The sequence below is a fragment of the Pristis pectinata genome, chromosome 10, assembly GCF_009764475.1.
Source record: "Pristis pectinata isolate sPriPec2 chromosome 10, sPriPec2.1.pri, whole genome shotgun sequence".
Classification (NCBI taxonomy): Eukaryota; Metazoa; Chordata; class Chondrichthyes; order Rhinopristiformes; family Pristidae; genus Pristis; species Pristis pectinata.
Window position 1 is genome coordinate 24,490,444 of NC_067414.1, and position 17,204 is coordinate 24,507,647.

The window sequence follows — 17,204 nt, forward strand, 5'->3', positions numbered from 1 at the left end:
CCTGTCTTTGTGGAGTTTACACTTTCTCCCTTTAATCGCCTGTGCTTCCTCTGGGTGCTCTAGTTTCCTCCCACATCCCTTGTGGATTGGCAGCATAACTGGTGACTGTAAGTTGTCTCTGTTGTGAGTGGTAGAATCTGGGGGAAGTTGATGGCAATGAGGAGAGAATAGGATTCGTGTAAATGTGTGGTCAATGGTCAGCGCAGATTCAGTGAGTGGAAGTGACTGCTTCTGTGCTGTACTTTATGTGCAATGATTCCATGACACCCATGATGATCAATGCCCTGCCAGGGCTTCCAGATCAAACACAGGTTAGTTCGGGTGAGTGCGAACTACAGGTGATGAATATAGGATGGCAGGCCTGTAGCAGTACAGCTTGGGCCCACATCCATGACTTGGGAACTTCATTGGACTGGATACTACACTGGGGAAAGGTAATGTGAGGAGTGTGGATTTCTTCTTGGAGGCATGTTACAAAATTCAGACAAGCCAGATTGAAGAGTAACTTGGGTGTAAATTGGAGAAGCATTGGAAATAATACACTTTAGGGATCACTGCTGGGTTGACCTTTGTTTTAAGTACTCACAAATAATTTTGGGTGTCAGAGGCATGTTATCAAAAGTTGCTGATGTCACTGATAAAGAGAAAGCAGAAAATACCAGATTGACTCTTCAGTATAGCACTTCAGCTCAGATTACATTGCCTTAGCCAACTTCTTCATTTTAAACCTTAGAGTTTGGTTGAACAAACCAGACCTGGAGGCCAATAACCAACAGTTGGGGGGTATTGTGAAAAGCTTGGAATGTTCTGTGTAAAGAGACACTAATCAAAACTGAGATACAAGCAAAAAAACTCCCGAGACACTTGTTGACAGAAAACATGGGCAGGGGAAGTAAGGAGGCAGACAGGGAAAATCATGCATTAAACTTTCAAGAAAGAACTATTCTCCATCAACACAATCAATGATCCAGCAGTCATTTCAATAGTAATAAAACTGGAGCAGTAAACAGCAGTGTGTTGCTCCTCCCCAGCATGTTTCTCTCCATCCTCAGCTGCAGCAACCAGACCATCAACCAATTAATCATGTACTTCACAGGGTAAACTCAGCAAACCCTCATTCCTGGTGAGGAGCTGCATTAAGGGGGAGTGGGATTTGAAGAAGTAGCACAACAAGGATGCGACCCTGGCCCTGACCCCTATTCCCCTTTAGCATGGCTCCCTATAAACAGTGCTAAATTTATCTTTACATTTCACTGTTAGCAATGAGAGCTCACCACAGGCAGACTCAAACTTTATAGTCCACTGGCAAATATTCCAATAGTGAGAAGGATGGAATTTTAGTTTCCCCACAGTTAGGGAGTGTTGCAATCGAGCAATTAATTTTTTCAGCAATTTATGGGAAAACATCCAACATAGAACGTCCAACATAGAACATTCAACAGTACAGAATGGGAACAGGCCCTTCAGCTCACGATGTCTGTGCTGAACAAATTAAGCTAATGCCAAATTAAACTAATTGCTTCTGCCTACACATGACCCATAGTTGATAGCAAAAGTAGAGGAAAAATTTGTTACTGTATCAGCATGGCATGGAAAGTCATTTACATACAATTTGCATGCATGATTCCACTGTTATAAGCAGGAATACAAAGAATGAGTTGCATTAATAAGTTTTGATGGTCCCTACTCTTCCCCAAAGTCTTTTTGTGTCCTATGTTCAAAAATACTTTTGAAGTGTAGTCACTGTTTAAATATAGCACACATGACTGTCAATTTGCATGCAGCCATGTGATAATAATGAGATGCTGTTTTTGTGATGTTGATTGAGGGATAAATCTTGACTAAAAAACTCGCATGCTCTTCTTTGAAATAAGACCACAGGATCTGAAAGGGCAAGCAGGGCTTCAGTTTACCATACACTCAGAAGGCAGTGCAGCACTCCCTCAGTACTGCACTAAAGAGTCAGCCTGACATTTCGTGCATGAGTGTCTCGTCTGGGACATGTACCCACAAACTTCTCACTCAGAAATGAGTGCATGGCCAACTGAGTTACTGGGGACATACATTAGCACTTCAATTTATGCATTTACAATGATAGCCATGCTTATTTTGCCTCCCATTGTTGCAAGTGTCATTATAATTTATGAAAGTCATATTTATATTCTTATTCTTTAGGAGAATGGAGCATCTCACCACAGTCTGAAATGTTGTTCCCAATGGGAAGAATACTCACAGGATGACCAGTGGACGGTGATGCAGGAATAAAAATATGAATATCATTGAGAAGATTGGACATGTACTGTGACAATAGCGTTTCTGGCTTCTGCTGTGCATCCACCTGTGGAGATTAAATTTTACAGTTTGCCCTTTGCCCTATTTCCTTGAAAATAATCAAATATTTTAGCAAAAACCACATGCATATATGCAGGGCATGCTTGTGAATATTTCCAACCTGCTTTTTCTCATTTTCATTTGGCCAATAATCTCATTTCAGTCTGTTCCTGTTTCCTAGCTGTTAAAGTATGATCTCCATGACTTGGTGCCGCAGCATACCTGAGGGCTGATTCAATGAATATGTGCTCTCCAGTGACTTCTTTTAATGAGTCTTCATTTTAAAGGCCAGAAAATAATGGAAAGCACACCTGTAATTCTTGATGTGCTCTCCTCTTGGGCTAGACTTCAGCGTTCATAAAATAAGAGCTCTGCTGGCTGGGCTTGTGCTTTTGTTCGGATGAGGTCCATCTTCAAAGTTTGATTTAAACTGGTTTAAATAGATTCTCCAGCCCACCCTGCAAACAAAGCAGAGATCTCCCACACCTGGCAGTGTTTACCAAGAAATTAGAGACCTCACCATTATTGTATTCTTGGGGAAGTCGTTATTCCGGGTTACATGTTCTCTGGCTTCCTTCTAGCTATTCAGCTCCTTGTTTTTTTTGCTGGGAATCCTCAGCTGAAATTTGAATTAAATCGAAAGGAACGTTGGGTAGAATGAAGAATGGATGCCAATTAGTAATCACCCATCCACCAATGAATTTTCTCAATTAAGAGAAAAATTTCCATTCCGATTATTGCTACCTTTATCATTAAGGTTACTAAATATTTTGAACACTTACCCCGATATACACTTTTACCTGTTATGATCAAATTATGGTCAGAACTTGTGTGGGTACTGTAGCCTGGTGCTTATGTTACTGGATTGGTAATCCAGCTGCCATGAGTTCAAATGGCAGTTGGAGAATTTAAATGTATTTAATTAAATAAATCTGGAATACAAAGCTATTAGCAATAATGGTGTGCATAACAGCACCAGATTGTTGTAAAAAAATCCATCTGGTTCACTAATGTGATTTAGGGAAGGGAAACTGCCATCTTTTGCTGGTCTATCCTATATGTAACTTTAAACCCACAGCTATGTGATTGACTCTTTCCCTGCAGTGCCCTGCAAGCCACCTGATCGTATTAGATCCAGTGCGTACCATAGTAGTCCCTGAACTACACAGACTGGAATGTTTTTAGAGGATAACATCACCATATTCTCAAGGACAATCAGGATGGATAACAGACACTGGCCTTGACGACATGGCCAACATCCCACAAAAGAATAAAATAGAAAGAAACTTGCTGAGCTCAGACATCATATTACTTATATAATATTCACGTGAAAGTTGTCATTTAAAGTGTTGTGCAATGTCAGTTTAATCTTCTCAAATTATCCTTGACTGCAACAAAGCAAGATTTCCTTACCAAGTTTGAGTTCTGAAGGATGACCCTGTCAGAGTTCTGCAGAAAACCTGCTTTTAGTACATTAATCACATGAATTCCAGTTGAGATGAACAACAGCTTTATCTTCTAAGGTTCAAGGTTCACAATTGCCGAAATAGTCCTCCATATGTATAATGGTCCTGCTGTCACTGATAAATTCATGCAGAATGAGGCTACCGCTTTCCTGTTTGAAATATTGATATGTTGTGCAAATTAAAACCATTGCCTGGTGGAAAAAAACAGAGAAAAGCTATGTAATATAAATAGGTTCATTAGAGATAACAAATCAGAAAACAAATACATTGCCTTAAGCTTAACAGAATAAACCCATCCAAGCATGTCTTGCAACTCTGGTGGCACAAGTATTTAACTAGTCAGACAAGTTGATGGGATATGTCCCTTTAATTATCTCAATTCCTGTTTATAGTACGGTGATAGAAAATGTTTACCACTAGGTTGCACACATGCAGAAAATATTGACATGATGGTGGCATTGAAATGAATGTTCGATCAGGGAATACTCTTACTGATTTATTGAATAAATTTTTAACATTCAGAAAACAAATCTTCTAAAAGCTAAAGCTTTCAATGCATTTCTTTAGTTCATGAGCATCTCATGACATAGTTTGAATGTTGTGAGAATTAGCATACATTCTGTTGATTTCATAAGCTTGCACTGCAATTTTAACTCTATTTCTGATATAAGTTCAGACCAGACAGATGGGACTGATACAAGCTCACTCTCTGCATATAAAAGTTCCAAGGAGTATAAATCCTTCTTTGGTCATTTGCTCTGAATATATGAACTGGTATTAAGTATATGTATGTTTTACTGGGCTTCTGACATTTGCTTCCATAGATTACAATGAAAATGAATTTTGGAACCAGAGTTTGACTTATAGCCTCTAAAATATCACAAGTTTAAATACTGGACCAAGGATGAAGTTCTACCTCCAGGTTTTTGAGATTCTTTTAGGCATGGGTACTGCACAGAACATAAATCCAACAGGGAGGTCTAAGGCTGACAAAAATTGGAGTCATAAATCTAATTCATCTTAATTGGGCATTCTGGCAATGCCTGTCAGCACTCACAGGCAGCTCACCTTTTGATAAATATGTGCGCACTTGGTTAGTGAGCAACAGCTTGAAAATATGTCCTGGAGGGTTTGAGTGGAGGATGAGATTAGGATACAGTGAATCAGGTGAACATTTTTCTATGCCTTGGTTCCCCTATGTCTTCCTTTAAAGTGAAAAGTTCATAATTTACACTTTGATGGCCGTGGCAAACAGCTGAAGAATTCAGAGCAGTGTTCAGTTTCCGTAAGGTAATGTTAATACATAAGAGGTGAAACATCCTTTTTTTGGCCAATCATTAGGGATTCCTAAGAAATGACTAGTCCCAATATCAGCTTGGACATTGTTTAGGCCTCATTATTAATAGGACATTGAAATCCATTCTTATGTAATACACTTAAAAGAGACATATTGGGGCGAATTAAAACTTCTAATTTCTTATGTTGCATGTTTCCAGAGATGCAACCTGAAGTCCTTATGAGATCTCAAAGCAATCTGCAATTGCAAGGATTTTATATTCTTATTACACAGAAAAGTAGCTCTAAATTTAAATCAGGGCTGAAATCCAGAGCTGTGGAAGTGTTCAGAGGGAACTTTACCTTGCAATCTAATTCCCATTTTGTGAAGATTTGATTGACATCAAATGAGCCTTTGTCACTTAATTGGTTTAATAGAAGGTTAAAAGATACAGCGGGGAGGAGGAAACGGAAGACGATGAGTGGTTTAATGTTTAATTGGGTGGTTATTGTATTTTCTTTCTCTCCTGAGGTTTGTTGCTGTGGCATGAACACAAAATATTCTCAATGCAATTGCTCAGCTATTTTTGCGTATGCTATGAAATATAGATATGTCCACAAAACCTGCTCCAAACACCTGCAAAATTTTTAGAACAGTTTAATTCATATTGATTTTAAAGGCTTTGCAAAAAATTGCTAAATTCATTATCATTTATATGTAAAATGATTATGTATACAGTAATTTTTCAGAGTTATCTGATCAAGTATGGGTATGAATGTGCATGTATGCTTGTCTGTATTGGCCTTTTAGAACCATAGAACCATAGAACCATAGAACCATAGAATCATACAGCACAAAACAGGCCCTTCGGCTCACCGTGTCGTGCCGTCCATCAGACCACCCTCACACTACCTAACCCCTTCCTCCCGCATATCCCTCTATCTCACGTTCCTCCATATGCCTATCCAACAAGCTCTTGAACCTGTTCAATGTATCTGCCTCCACCACCACCCCAGGCAGTGCATTCCATGCACCAACCACTCTTTGGGTGAAAAACCTCCCTCTGACATCTCCCCTGAACCTCCCACCCATAACCTTAAAGCCATGACCTCTCGTCTTGAGCATTGGTGCCCTGGGAAGGAGGCGCTGACTGTCTACTCTATCTATTCCTCTCAATATTTTATATACCTCTATCATGTCTCCTCTCATCCTCCTCCTTTCCAGTGAATAAAGCCCGAGCACCTTAAGCCTCTCCTCATATTCAATACTCTCCAATCCAGGCAGCATCCTGGTAAATCTCCTCTGCACCCTCTCCAATGCCTCCACATCCTTCCTATAATGAGGTGACCAGAACTGAACACAGTACTCTAAGTGTGGCCTAACTAGAGTTTTGTAAAGCTGCATCATAACCTCGCGGCTCTTAAACTCAATCCCGCGACTTATGCAAGCCAACATCCCATTGGCCTTCTTAACTGCTCTTTCCACCTGTGAGGCAACTTTCAATGAACTGTGAATATGAACCCCCAGATCCCTCTGCTCCTCCACACTGCCAAGTACCTTGCCGTTTACCCTGTACTCTGCCCTGGAGTTTGTCCTTCCAAAGTGTACCACCTCACACTTCTCCGGATTGAACTCCATCTGCCACTTGTCAGCCCAGCTCTGCATCCTATCAATATCCCTCTGTAAGCTCCGACAGCCCTCCACACTATCCACAACACCGCCTATCTTAGTGTCGTCCGCAAACTTACTAACCCAGCCCTCCACCCCCTCATCTAAGTCATCTATAAATATCACAAAAAGTAGAGGTCCCAGAACCGATCCCTGCGGGACACCACTAGTCACTGCCTTCCAATCCGAGGGCACTCCTTCCACCACAACCCTCTGCTTTCTACAGGCAAGCCAATTCCTAATCCACACAGCCACGCTTCCTTGGATCCCTTGGCCTCTGACCTTCTGAAGAAGCCTACCATGAGGAACCTTATCAAATGCCTTACTAAAATCCATGTAAACCACATCCACCACACTGCCCTCATCAATCTTCCTGGTCACCTCCTCAAAGAACTCTATCAGGCTTGTGAGGCAAGATCTTCCCTTCACAAAGCCATGCTGGCTGTCCCTAATCAGTCCATGATTCTCTAGGTGTTCATAAATCCTATCCCTTAGAATCCTTTCTAACAGCTTAACCACCACAGACGTGAGACTCACCGGTCTATAATTCCCTGGCCTATCCCTATTACCTTTTTTGAACAAGGGGACCACATTCGCAACCCTCCAATCCTCCGGCACCACCCCCGTAGACAACGAGGACTCAAAGATCCTTACCAGCGGTTCAGCAATCTCCTCCCTAGCCTCTCGAAGCAGCCTAGGGAAAATCCCGTCAGGCCCCGGAGATTTATCTGTCTTAATATTATTTAACAACTTCAACACATCCTCTCTCTTGATATCAACAACCTCGAGAACATTACCCCTACCAGCACTCCCTTCCGCATCATCAAGACCCCTCTCCCTGGTGAATACCGAAGAGAAGTACTCATTCAGAAGTCTGTCTGTGTCCATGTTGAAGACACAAACTCGTATTGACCACATCTATTTAAAAATGTTTATATGTGTGTCTGTAGTTGGAGCAGGTTATGGCCTTTATTTATAACAATGTAAAATTGTGGATATATTCAGGAGGCTTTTCTTTCTCCTCTGCACAGTCTCGATCAATAACAATGTGGCTATTGGACCAGAAAATCAAGAGCACTGTAAACTTGGTCACTTCTATTTACATGTCAACTTTCATGCACTTAGGGAGATACCAATATAAGATAAGATAAGGTTTCTTTATTAGTCACATGTGCATCAAAACACACAATGAAATGCATCTTTTGCATAGAATGTACTGGGGGCAACCTGCAAGTGTCGCCATGCTTCTGGTGCCAACATAGCACGCCCACAACTTCCTAACCTGTACGCCTTTGGAACGTGGGAGGAAACCAGAGCACCCGGAGGAAACCCACGCAGACACGGGGAGAATGCACAAACTCCTTACAGACAGCGGCCGGAAGTGAACCCGGGTCGCTGACGCTGTAATAGCATTACACTAACTGCAACACTACCGTGCCTGCCCAGGCTCCAGGGTACTTCTGAAATTATTTGCTGCATCAGTAAATTTCACAGGTTTCCCATTTATTATCTGCTTCTCTTCTTGCTATTCATCACAAAAAGAAAGTTAGAAGTTAGGCAACTAAGTACCACTTTGTCAATGGATTGCAAAACAGAAATAGGGAAAGGTTGAATAGGTTTGGACTTTATTCCCTGGAGCACAGGTGAATGAGGGGTGATCTTACAGAGGTACACAAAATTATGTGGGGTATAGATAGGGTGAATGCATGCAGGCTTTTTCCCCTCAGGTTGGGTCAGACTAGAACTAGAGGTCATAGGTTTAGGGTGAAATGTGAAATATTTAAGGGGAATCTGAGGGGAAACTTCTTCACTCCGAGGGTGGTGCGAGTGTGGAACGAGCTGCCAGTGGAAGTGGTCATAGCGATGTTGTCCATGACTCAATTGCAGCTCCACTGTTTAAAGTTTAACGTCAAACTGGAGACATGACTTTAATGGATCAGGGAGTTGGCAGCACAGCACAGCACAAGGAAATCAGGAATGGGTTGCTTGTCCCTAAATAATTAATGCTGATGCCTGTAAAGATCCAGAAGAACATTGTCTTTCATGGTGATGGGAGAAAAAAGCCTATTGGCAAAAATGGCAAAAGGGAGGTTGTCACTTGGAGTGTGCAGCAAAATTATAGTTCCCAACTCCAGGATTCTGTGCTGGAGATACTTTATTGATTTAATTGGATCAGAAAACAAGGTGTCACATAAAATCTGGCACTCAAGATAAGAGCTTGGGGAGGTGGGCAGCAGGGAGCATGTTAACATGGAGTGAAGCCTGGTTATTGCAGAGAAGACAAAAAGTCAGAATAAATGGGTCTTTTTCAGGCTGGAAAGATGTAACTAGTGGAGTGTTCCAAGGATCAGTTCAAGGCCCCCAGTTATTTACTCTCTATATTAATAACTTGGACTAGGTGGCAGAGTGTGACGGGTGGCAGGTGACACTTGGACTAGGTATGCAAGTTTGCTGATGACATGAAAATAGGTGGAAGTGCATGCAGTGGTGAGGATAGTTAGACTCTGGCAGGTGGATAAAGATAAGTTGACTGAAGGTTGAAACTTTGGTAACTGGAGTTTAATGTGGGAAAGTATGACATTACACACTTTGGTAAGAGGAATCCAAAGGCAGACAACTATCTAAAAGGAGAGAGACTGCAAACGAGTGAAGTACAGAGGGATCTAGGTGTTTTCTGCATGGATCACAAAAGGTTAACATGTAGATGCAGCAAGTATATTGGTCTTACTGCAAGGGTGCTGGAGTTTAGAAATGAATAAGTATTATTACTACTGTACAGGGTGTCGGTGAGGCCACTGGATGAAGTTTTGGTCCCCTTATTTAAGAAATGATATATTAGCATTGGAGATAGTCCAGAAGAGATTCACTCAGCTAATTCCTGGGATAAAGGGTTGTCCTATCATGAAAGGCTAAAAAAATTATATCTGTATTCTTTAGAGTTTAGAAGAATGAGGAATGATATTGTAGAAACATATGTGATTCTAAGGTGGCATGACAGGTAGATGTTGAGATGTCTCCATTAGTCTTGAATGAGGGGACATTTTTACAAGATAAGGGGGTGGTCATTTAAAATTGAGGTGCGTAGGAATTTCTTCTCATAGAGGTGGTGAATCTCTGGAATTCTCTACCCCAGAGGGATATGGACGGCGGATCACTGGAGGTAATTAAGAAGGAAATAGAGAAGTAAAAGTAAACAGGTGTGATCTCATTGCCATAACGGAAGCATGGCTGTAGGGTAACCAAAGCTGGCAACTAAACATTCCAGGCTATTCAAAGTTTAGGCAAGAGGTAAGGGAAGTAGTGTATTAAGTGGAGTCCCTGATTGATAAGGGAAGAGATTGGTGCAGAAGTTAGAAATGATCTTGGGATGACTGATCATCTTGTAGAAGTAGAAAAAATTTGAGTTTAGCTAAGAAATAACAAGTTTGCTGGAATAATAATAAGATAAGATAAGATAGCTTTATTAGTCACATGTACATCGAAACACACAGTAAAATGCATCTTTTGCGTAGAGTGTTCTGGGGGCAGCCCGCAAGTGTTGCCACACTTCCGCCGGGTTGCTGGTGTTGTAAAGTGTTATGCTAACCACTACACTACCGTGCCTGCAAACTGAATCCTTGAATTATATTCACAGCATTTTTCTACATCAATATGTTGGGCAACAAACTAAGGAAAATGTTTTTTTGCAGTGAGAAGGGGTTGAGCGATAACATTGTCAAGAGGCCTTTGGGGGAGAATGATCATAATAAGATAGAATTGTACACTGAGTTTGAAAGTGAAATGGTTCAATGCAAAACTAGCGTCTTAAGTCTGAATAAAAGAACTATGAAGGTATGAGAGCAGAGTTGGCTGTGGTTGATTTGGAGAAAACATTGAAAAGCATGACTGTAGACAGGCACTGGTTAGAGTTTTAAAATTATAATGTACAGGTTGCAAAAAAATCTATTCCTTTAAGGCACAAAAACCCAAATGGAAAAATCTGTGGCTGACCAGAGAAATAAAGGAAAGTATTAAATCAAAAGAAGAGAATTATAAAATTACCAGAAATAGAAGTATGGCTGAGGATTGGGAATACTTTAGAACTCAGCAGAGGAGGACATAGAAATTGATTAAAACAAAAGGCAAGGTAGAACAAAAGGACATGATGGAGGAATTGAACAATCACTTTGTGCCTGTCTTCATTGAAAAAGACACACAAAACCTGCGGGATGTGTTGGAGAATCAAAAGTCAAGTGAGAATGAGAAAATGAAGGAATGAAGTATTTGTTAAAAAGTAGTACTAGAGAATTTGGTGAGCTTGTTACTTCATACATCCCAAGGACCTAGTGACCTTCATCCCAGAGTTTTGAAAGAGGTGGTTTTAGAGATAGCAAATGCTCTGGTTATCAGCTTCCATGGTTCTCTAGATTCTGGAATTGCTCTTATGGATTGGTGGGTATCAAGTGTAACCCCCACTATTTAAGAAAGAAGGGAGAATGAAAATAGAAACTATTTACCTGTTAGGCTAATGTCAGTGGAAGGGAAAATGCTGGAATCTACAATGAAGGACATAATAACCTTGAAAAGAATAATGCGATTTAGCAGAGTTCACATGGATTTATAAAGGAAAATCATGTTGGAGTTCTTCAAGGATGTGATGAGTAGAATAAGGAGGAACCAGTGGAGGTGATATATTTGGATTTCCATAAGGCTTCTGATAAGATTCTGTACAGGGGTTTGGTTAAGAAGGTTTGAACATGTGGAATTGGAGTAATGCACTGATGTGGATTGAGAATTGGATTTTGGATGAAAAGCAAAGAATGGGATTAAACAAATCCTTCTCAGGCTGGCAGACTGTAACTAATATGATACCACAGGGATTGGTTCTTGGGCCCCAGCTATTCTATAGCAATAATTTAGCTGAGGGATTAAAATGTCATATTTGCTGGCTATCCTAAATTAGAAAGGACTGTGAGAAGTAAGGAGGGTGTAAAGAGGCTTTAAAAGGGTACAAGTAAGTGGAGTGAATGGGCAAGAGCAAAGCAGATGGAACATAATGTTGAAATATGTGAGATTATCCACCTGGTGGGCATAACAGACAAGCAGAGTATTTGCTAAATGTTGAGAGAATGTGTAGCTTTGACATTCAAAGAGATGAGTTGTGCTTGTATCCAACTCACTGAAGGCCAAAATCCAAGTGTTGCAAGTAATTAGGAAGTCAAATGGTATGTTATAGCCTTTGTTACAAGAGGGTTTGACTACAGGAGTAGGGAAATTTTATTGTAATTGTATACAGTCTCAGACAGACCGCACCAGGAGTATTGTACATAGTTTTGGTATCCTTACTTAAGAAACAATGTACTTGTTTTAGCGGTTGTGTTGCAGAAGCTTCCTAGACTGGTTCCAGGGATAGTGGGTTTACCATATGAGGAGAGATTGAGTAGTGTTCAGAAGACTGTGGAGATCTCCTCAAAATTTACAAAATTCTTAGATGCAGAGATGAGGTTTTCCCTAACTGAGATAGATCAAAGGGCCAGATAGCCTCTTCCTACTATTTTTATGCTCTTATGTTAGTGTTGGACTTCACCCTCATTGCAGCAATTTGTATTGCCTGAGTCTTCCTCCTCCGCTCTCCTCCTCCTCCTGCTTGTCCACCTTTTCCTCATCCAAAAATGTTCTCAACCTTATGTCTCCAAATCTTGCAGCTCTACAGATTACCATCCTTCCAGTGCATTTTGAAGAAATTCCACAGAACGGATCAATTCATTGCAATACATCCGGATGGCTTACTCAGTGTGACTTCTTCCTGAAAGGAGATTGTACTACTCATGAGCTTCATTGGTGGCTTCCTCGTGGATGTCTTCAGCCATGCTTTAAGGAGATACCTCCTGTTTTCAGATAGCTGGCTGATAGGTGTGTTTGGTGGTATGAAGAGATTAGGGAGGGTGAAGTGCCCGCAAGATGGGCAAAACACATCTGCTGTCCAAGAATCTGCACACAGCTGGAGAAAAATCATTTTATGGTTACAGAACAGCTGCACACTCATGAGGGGAAGCAGACTGATGGAGCGGATGATCTGTGGGTACCTCATTTGTTACTTGTGTGCAGTTGACAACTACACTCTATGCATGGACATCCAGCCAGTGGTGTAAACTTCAATGCCTTCATCTTCTGACTGGCCTCATTGCAAGAAGGTTAATATTATTAGTTCTCCTGGAAGACATGACATCAGTCACCTGTTTTTGAGTTCACCAATTGTGAGATGCTGCAAATGTCTGAACAGAATGATGGAAGGATACCAAGAAAGAGAAGTGAAGGATTTTGATGTCCACAGAGAGAATGTGACAACTGGGTCCACTTAGCAGCAGGTTTTGTTCCAATATAGTGCAAGGATCTGCCATTGTCTGGCACAATATCTTGAGTCTCCTCAGTCAAGGAAATTCAGTCCGTATACTCTATGTGGCAGATAAGGCCTCCTAAGAATTGTCCCACATGAGTGCAACAAGTAAAGACCTGGGTTGAATCCCAACCTTGGGTGCTTTCTGTGTGGAGTTTGCATGTTTTTTCTATTACTGCATGGATTTCCCCTAGTGCTCTGGTTTTGTCCCACATCCCAAAATTGTGGGGGATGGTAGATTAACTGTCACTGTAAATTGTCCCTCGTGCATTAGTGAGTGGTAGAATCTGTGGGGAGGGCGAGTGGGACCTGGTGAGAATGTGGGGAGAATAAAAAATGGGATTGATGTACTATTAGTGTAATGGTCAGCCTGGATTTGGTGAGCTGAAGGGCCTGTTCCATGCCAGATTTCTCTGTGATGCTATAACCATTAATGATATAGGTGCAGAAAGCTGAATAGGTAACAAGTTGATGCTTTCAAAGTTTGGAAAGTGACGTGCAAAGATCATGCATTTAGTTCAAACTCTAACAAAGGATTTTGCATAGTTTTCTGATCAAGCACACATGCACCTTCAGTGAAGGAAGTCTTTCACAGAATCACTCGAGAAGGAATCTGTGAGGCTACAGAGTTTAATGCCAGGTTTGTTTGTAAACTCTTCAGTAACCTTGTGCTCTTACCTTGGTCTCACTGGTAAATTTAGTTTCTAAATTCCTGTTACATTCAATCTTAATGAGTGATTTGTGTAGTGAAATTGTCAACCCATCTCTCCCAAAGACAATTTCCCGAATGGCAGCCTCACTTGCTCAAGTTAAATTATGAAGTCAGTGGATGGCATCGGATTTCTGACCCACTGTCATCTTAAGTGAAATCAGCCCCTCAACCTCTCCAACCCTGCTGGCTCACAGTTAAAATTCCTCCCAAAAGCTCTGCTAATCCACTTTCAGGAAATCATTTTTCACATAAAGGTTAGTGGAAATCTGGAAATCTGTAAAACACCCTTCCAAAAAGCTGAGGCTAGGTCTGCTTAAAATTTCAAAACACTTTTTTCAGGCAAAAGCATTAAGAGTTGCAAAAATAGAGATGCATTTCAGTCATGATCTATTGTTTTGATTACAGGGTGGATTGGTTGAATGAACTTTCCCTGTTACAAACTTCCTACACAACTGAACTACTTGTCATGATCAAACATTTTTTCGATCTGTATTTCTACAGAAAAATTTGCACAATTTTATATTGTAATTTTAGATTCATGGGGTACCTTACTGAAACTCAACAATCAGATCTCTGAACCTTTTCTTGATGGCATTTCTAATCATCTCCTAAGGCAGTCCTTCAGAATCAATGATGACTTGATTCCACTCCAGTTATATAGGTTCTGAGGATCCCACAGACTCTGGCACAGGAGGGACAGATGAAGTCTGATAGGGGTAGTGGGTGTGTTGTTTGGATTGATGTATGTTTTGGCCTGGTAAAGAATGCTGACATTGTCTCAACTCTCCTGCTAGTGGATTGTGTATAAACTAATGAGGGACATAGATAGAATGAATGCACAGTGTCTTTTTTACCAGGGTTGTGGAATCAAGAACTAGAGGGCATAGGTGAGAGGGGAGAGAGTTAATAGGAACCTGAGGGTCAATTTTTTCACCAAGAAAGTGATCAGTATATGGAATGAGCTGACAGGAAGTGGTTGAGGCAGGTAATTAACAACATTTAAAAGGTACTTGGACAAGTACATGGATGGGAAAAGTTTGGGGGGATATGGACCAAATGCAGTCAAATGGGACTAGCTTAGATGGGAATCTTGGTCAGCATGGACCAGTTCAATTGAAGGGCCTGTTTCCATGCCGTATGACTTCATGACTCTATGACACTATGGTGGACTTTTTGGAGGCAGTGTTGGTGGTACTTCTCCAGTGTTTTGTAGTGCCTGCTCTATGTCCATGACCCCAACACATGTGCAAAAGTAGTGATCCATACTCCTCGATGCAACATGAACTTAGTAGTTCAATTGCACTTGGACTTCAAAAACTCTTTACTTTTGGTGCCTGATGGCAGTGCCAGCACATTGGAAATGATGGTGAATTTCAGCACCTGTGTCTGTCTTTGCTCAGATGTAGCTCTTAGATATTGGAAATGATCTATATTGACCAGGGTCTTGTCATGGAACTTTATTATTGGGGCCAGTATTATGCAGTAGGTCAGATTGGCAAAGGACGTTGTTTTCCAATGTTGAATGTGAGGCCCATCCCTTTGTATGCTTCAGTCAAATCATTAATAATAACTCGGAGACTGGTGTCTCAGTGTGCAGGTTTGCAAGTATTTCCCACTCATCATGTAGATTAACTTCTTTCCAGCAGGGAGCTTGTTGGAGGTGAGGTGTAGTATTGTAGCTGGGAAGTTGAAGAAGATGGTTGGAGCTGTGGCATAGCCTTTTTTTGACCTGAAATTAATTGAGGTCAAGTTCATTGTGCCTCTTGGCGGATGGAATCTGCATGGTGACTCTGGGATGAACACTTCAGTTACCAGAAGGTGGTGGTTGGCGTGGACCCTGACCATGCCTTTCCATGTGGCGGACAGGAGGAACACCCCTCTTTAATTACTGCAATTGTAATATCTCCTTTCTAGTAAACAGTCATGATTATAGTGTCTCTGATATTGTATCAGAATGGTTTCTGTTCCCAGGTGAGGGAGGTGAGGTCATAAGTTCAATCCAGAAGTACGGCAGCAGCTTGTATTAATAATTTAGCATGGCTCTCTTCTTGGCTTTTAGCAGAAATGGCTGGGTAGCTGTGTTTCCAAATTTTCAAATTAACTGACTGGTAGCATGTCCCCTAAGTTACTGGCCTAACATTCAAGAGGGCTGGCAATCCCACCACTGGACAATTTAAATTCAGCTAATTAAATAAGTCTAGAATAATGTGGCAGTATAAGTATTATTAATCATAAAACCACTGGATTGCTGCAAATAATCCATGTGATTCACCAATCTCTTCTAAGGAAGGAAATCTGCTTCTGTTACCTGGTCTGGTAAATACCTGATCTTATAGCAATGTGATTTGACTCTTGACTGCCCTCTGCTATGGACAAGCAAGCCACTCACTTCAAGGCAATTTGAGATGGGAAGTAAACATCACCTTAGTCAATGACACCAACATCCCAAAACCAAATAAATGCAAAAAATATCTGGATAGATGCCCAATCCTCATTTTAGGATGGTTGGTCTGAAGCTAATGAAGAAGTTCATTTTTACAACAGATCTTAACAACTGGAAATAAGCATTGCAAGCGCTATGGTTTCCAAAATGTGCCACGTGGCACCCACTAGCACAATGAAGTGGTGAGCAGCTTTGTAAAACACATTGAAACTTCTTCCTAAAGATGATTTCACAATAGTGTTTGAGACCACCATTTTACATACAACAAAGAAATATATCTCAGTACTTTCAATCTTCCCCAGTACAGATGGATGCAAATTTCTCTACTTGGAACAATAGGGCTCCATAATTAATTGTTTCTTGATTCACTAGCAAGACTCATTAATTGTCTAAAGTGAGTAATTTATTGTAATGAATGTTGCTTAGTGGAAATAAACAAGATGGATAGAATGTGTAGGAGAGGCAGAGATTATCCAGTCCATCAGTAATCAGCAGAACAAATTTTTTCTTAAACCATGTAATTTCGATTTAAAATATAATGCATGGGTGATAGTTTTAATACTGGATCTTAACCTTTTGATTACTGAAGTAGCATTTCTACATCAAAATCAAAAACACAACTGGATTAGTATTTTGGTGACCTATTCCGATAAAGCATCAAGTTTAATATATAGCTAACATATATGTAAAGGCTTAAAGCAACCAACAGAGCCAAACTCAGTGTAGGCGCTCAGACAGAATTCTTTAGGAGAGAAAAGGGAATAAAATGCCATGCCAGGAGAATGCAGAAGTTTATTTTTTAAATCCACATGTGAAGGAAGACCAGGGAACACCCTTAGAAGGGTGCAGAGCATCCAGGCTGGTGAGGGGAGAATTAAAGATGATCAAATTTATATAACAAGCTAGAGGAAGAAAGAACTATTATATAGGCA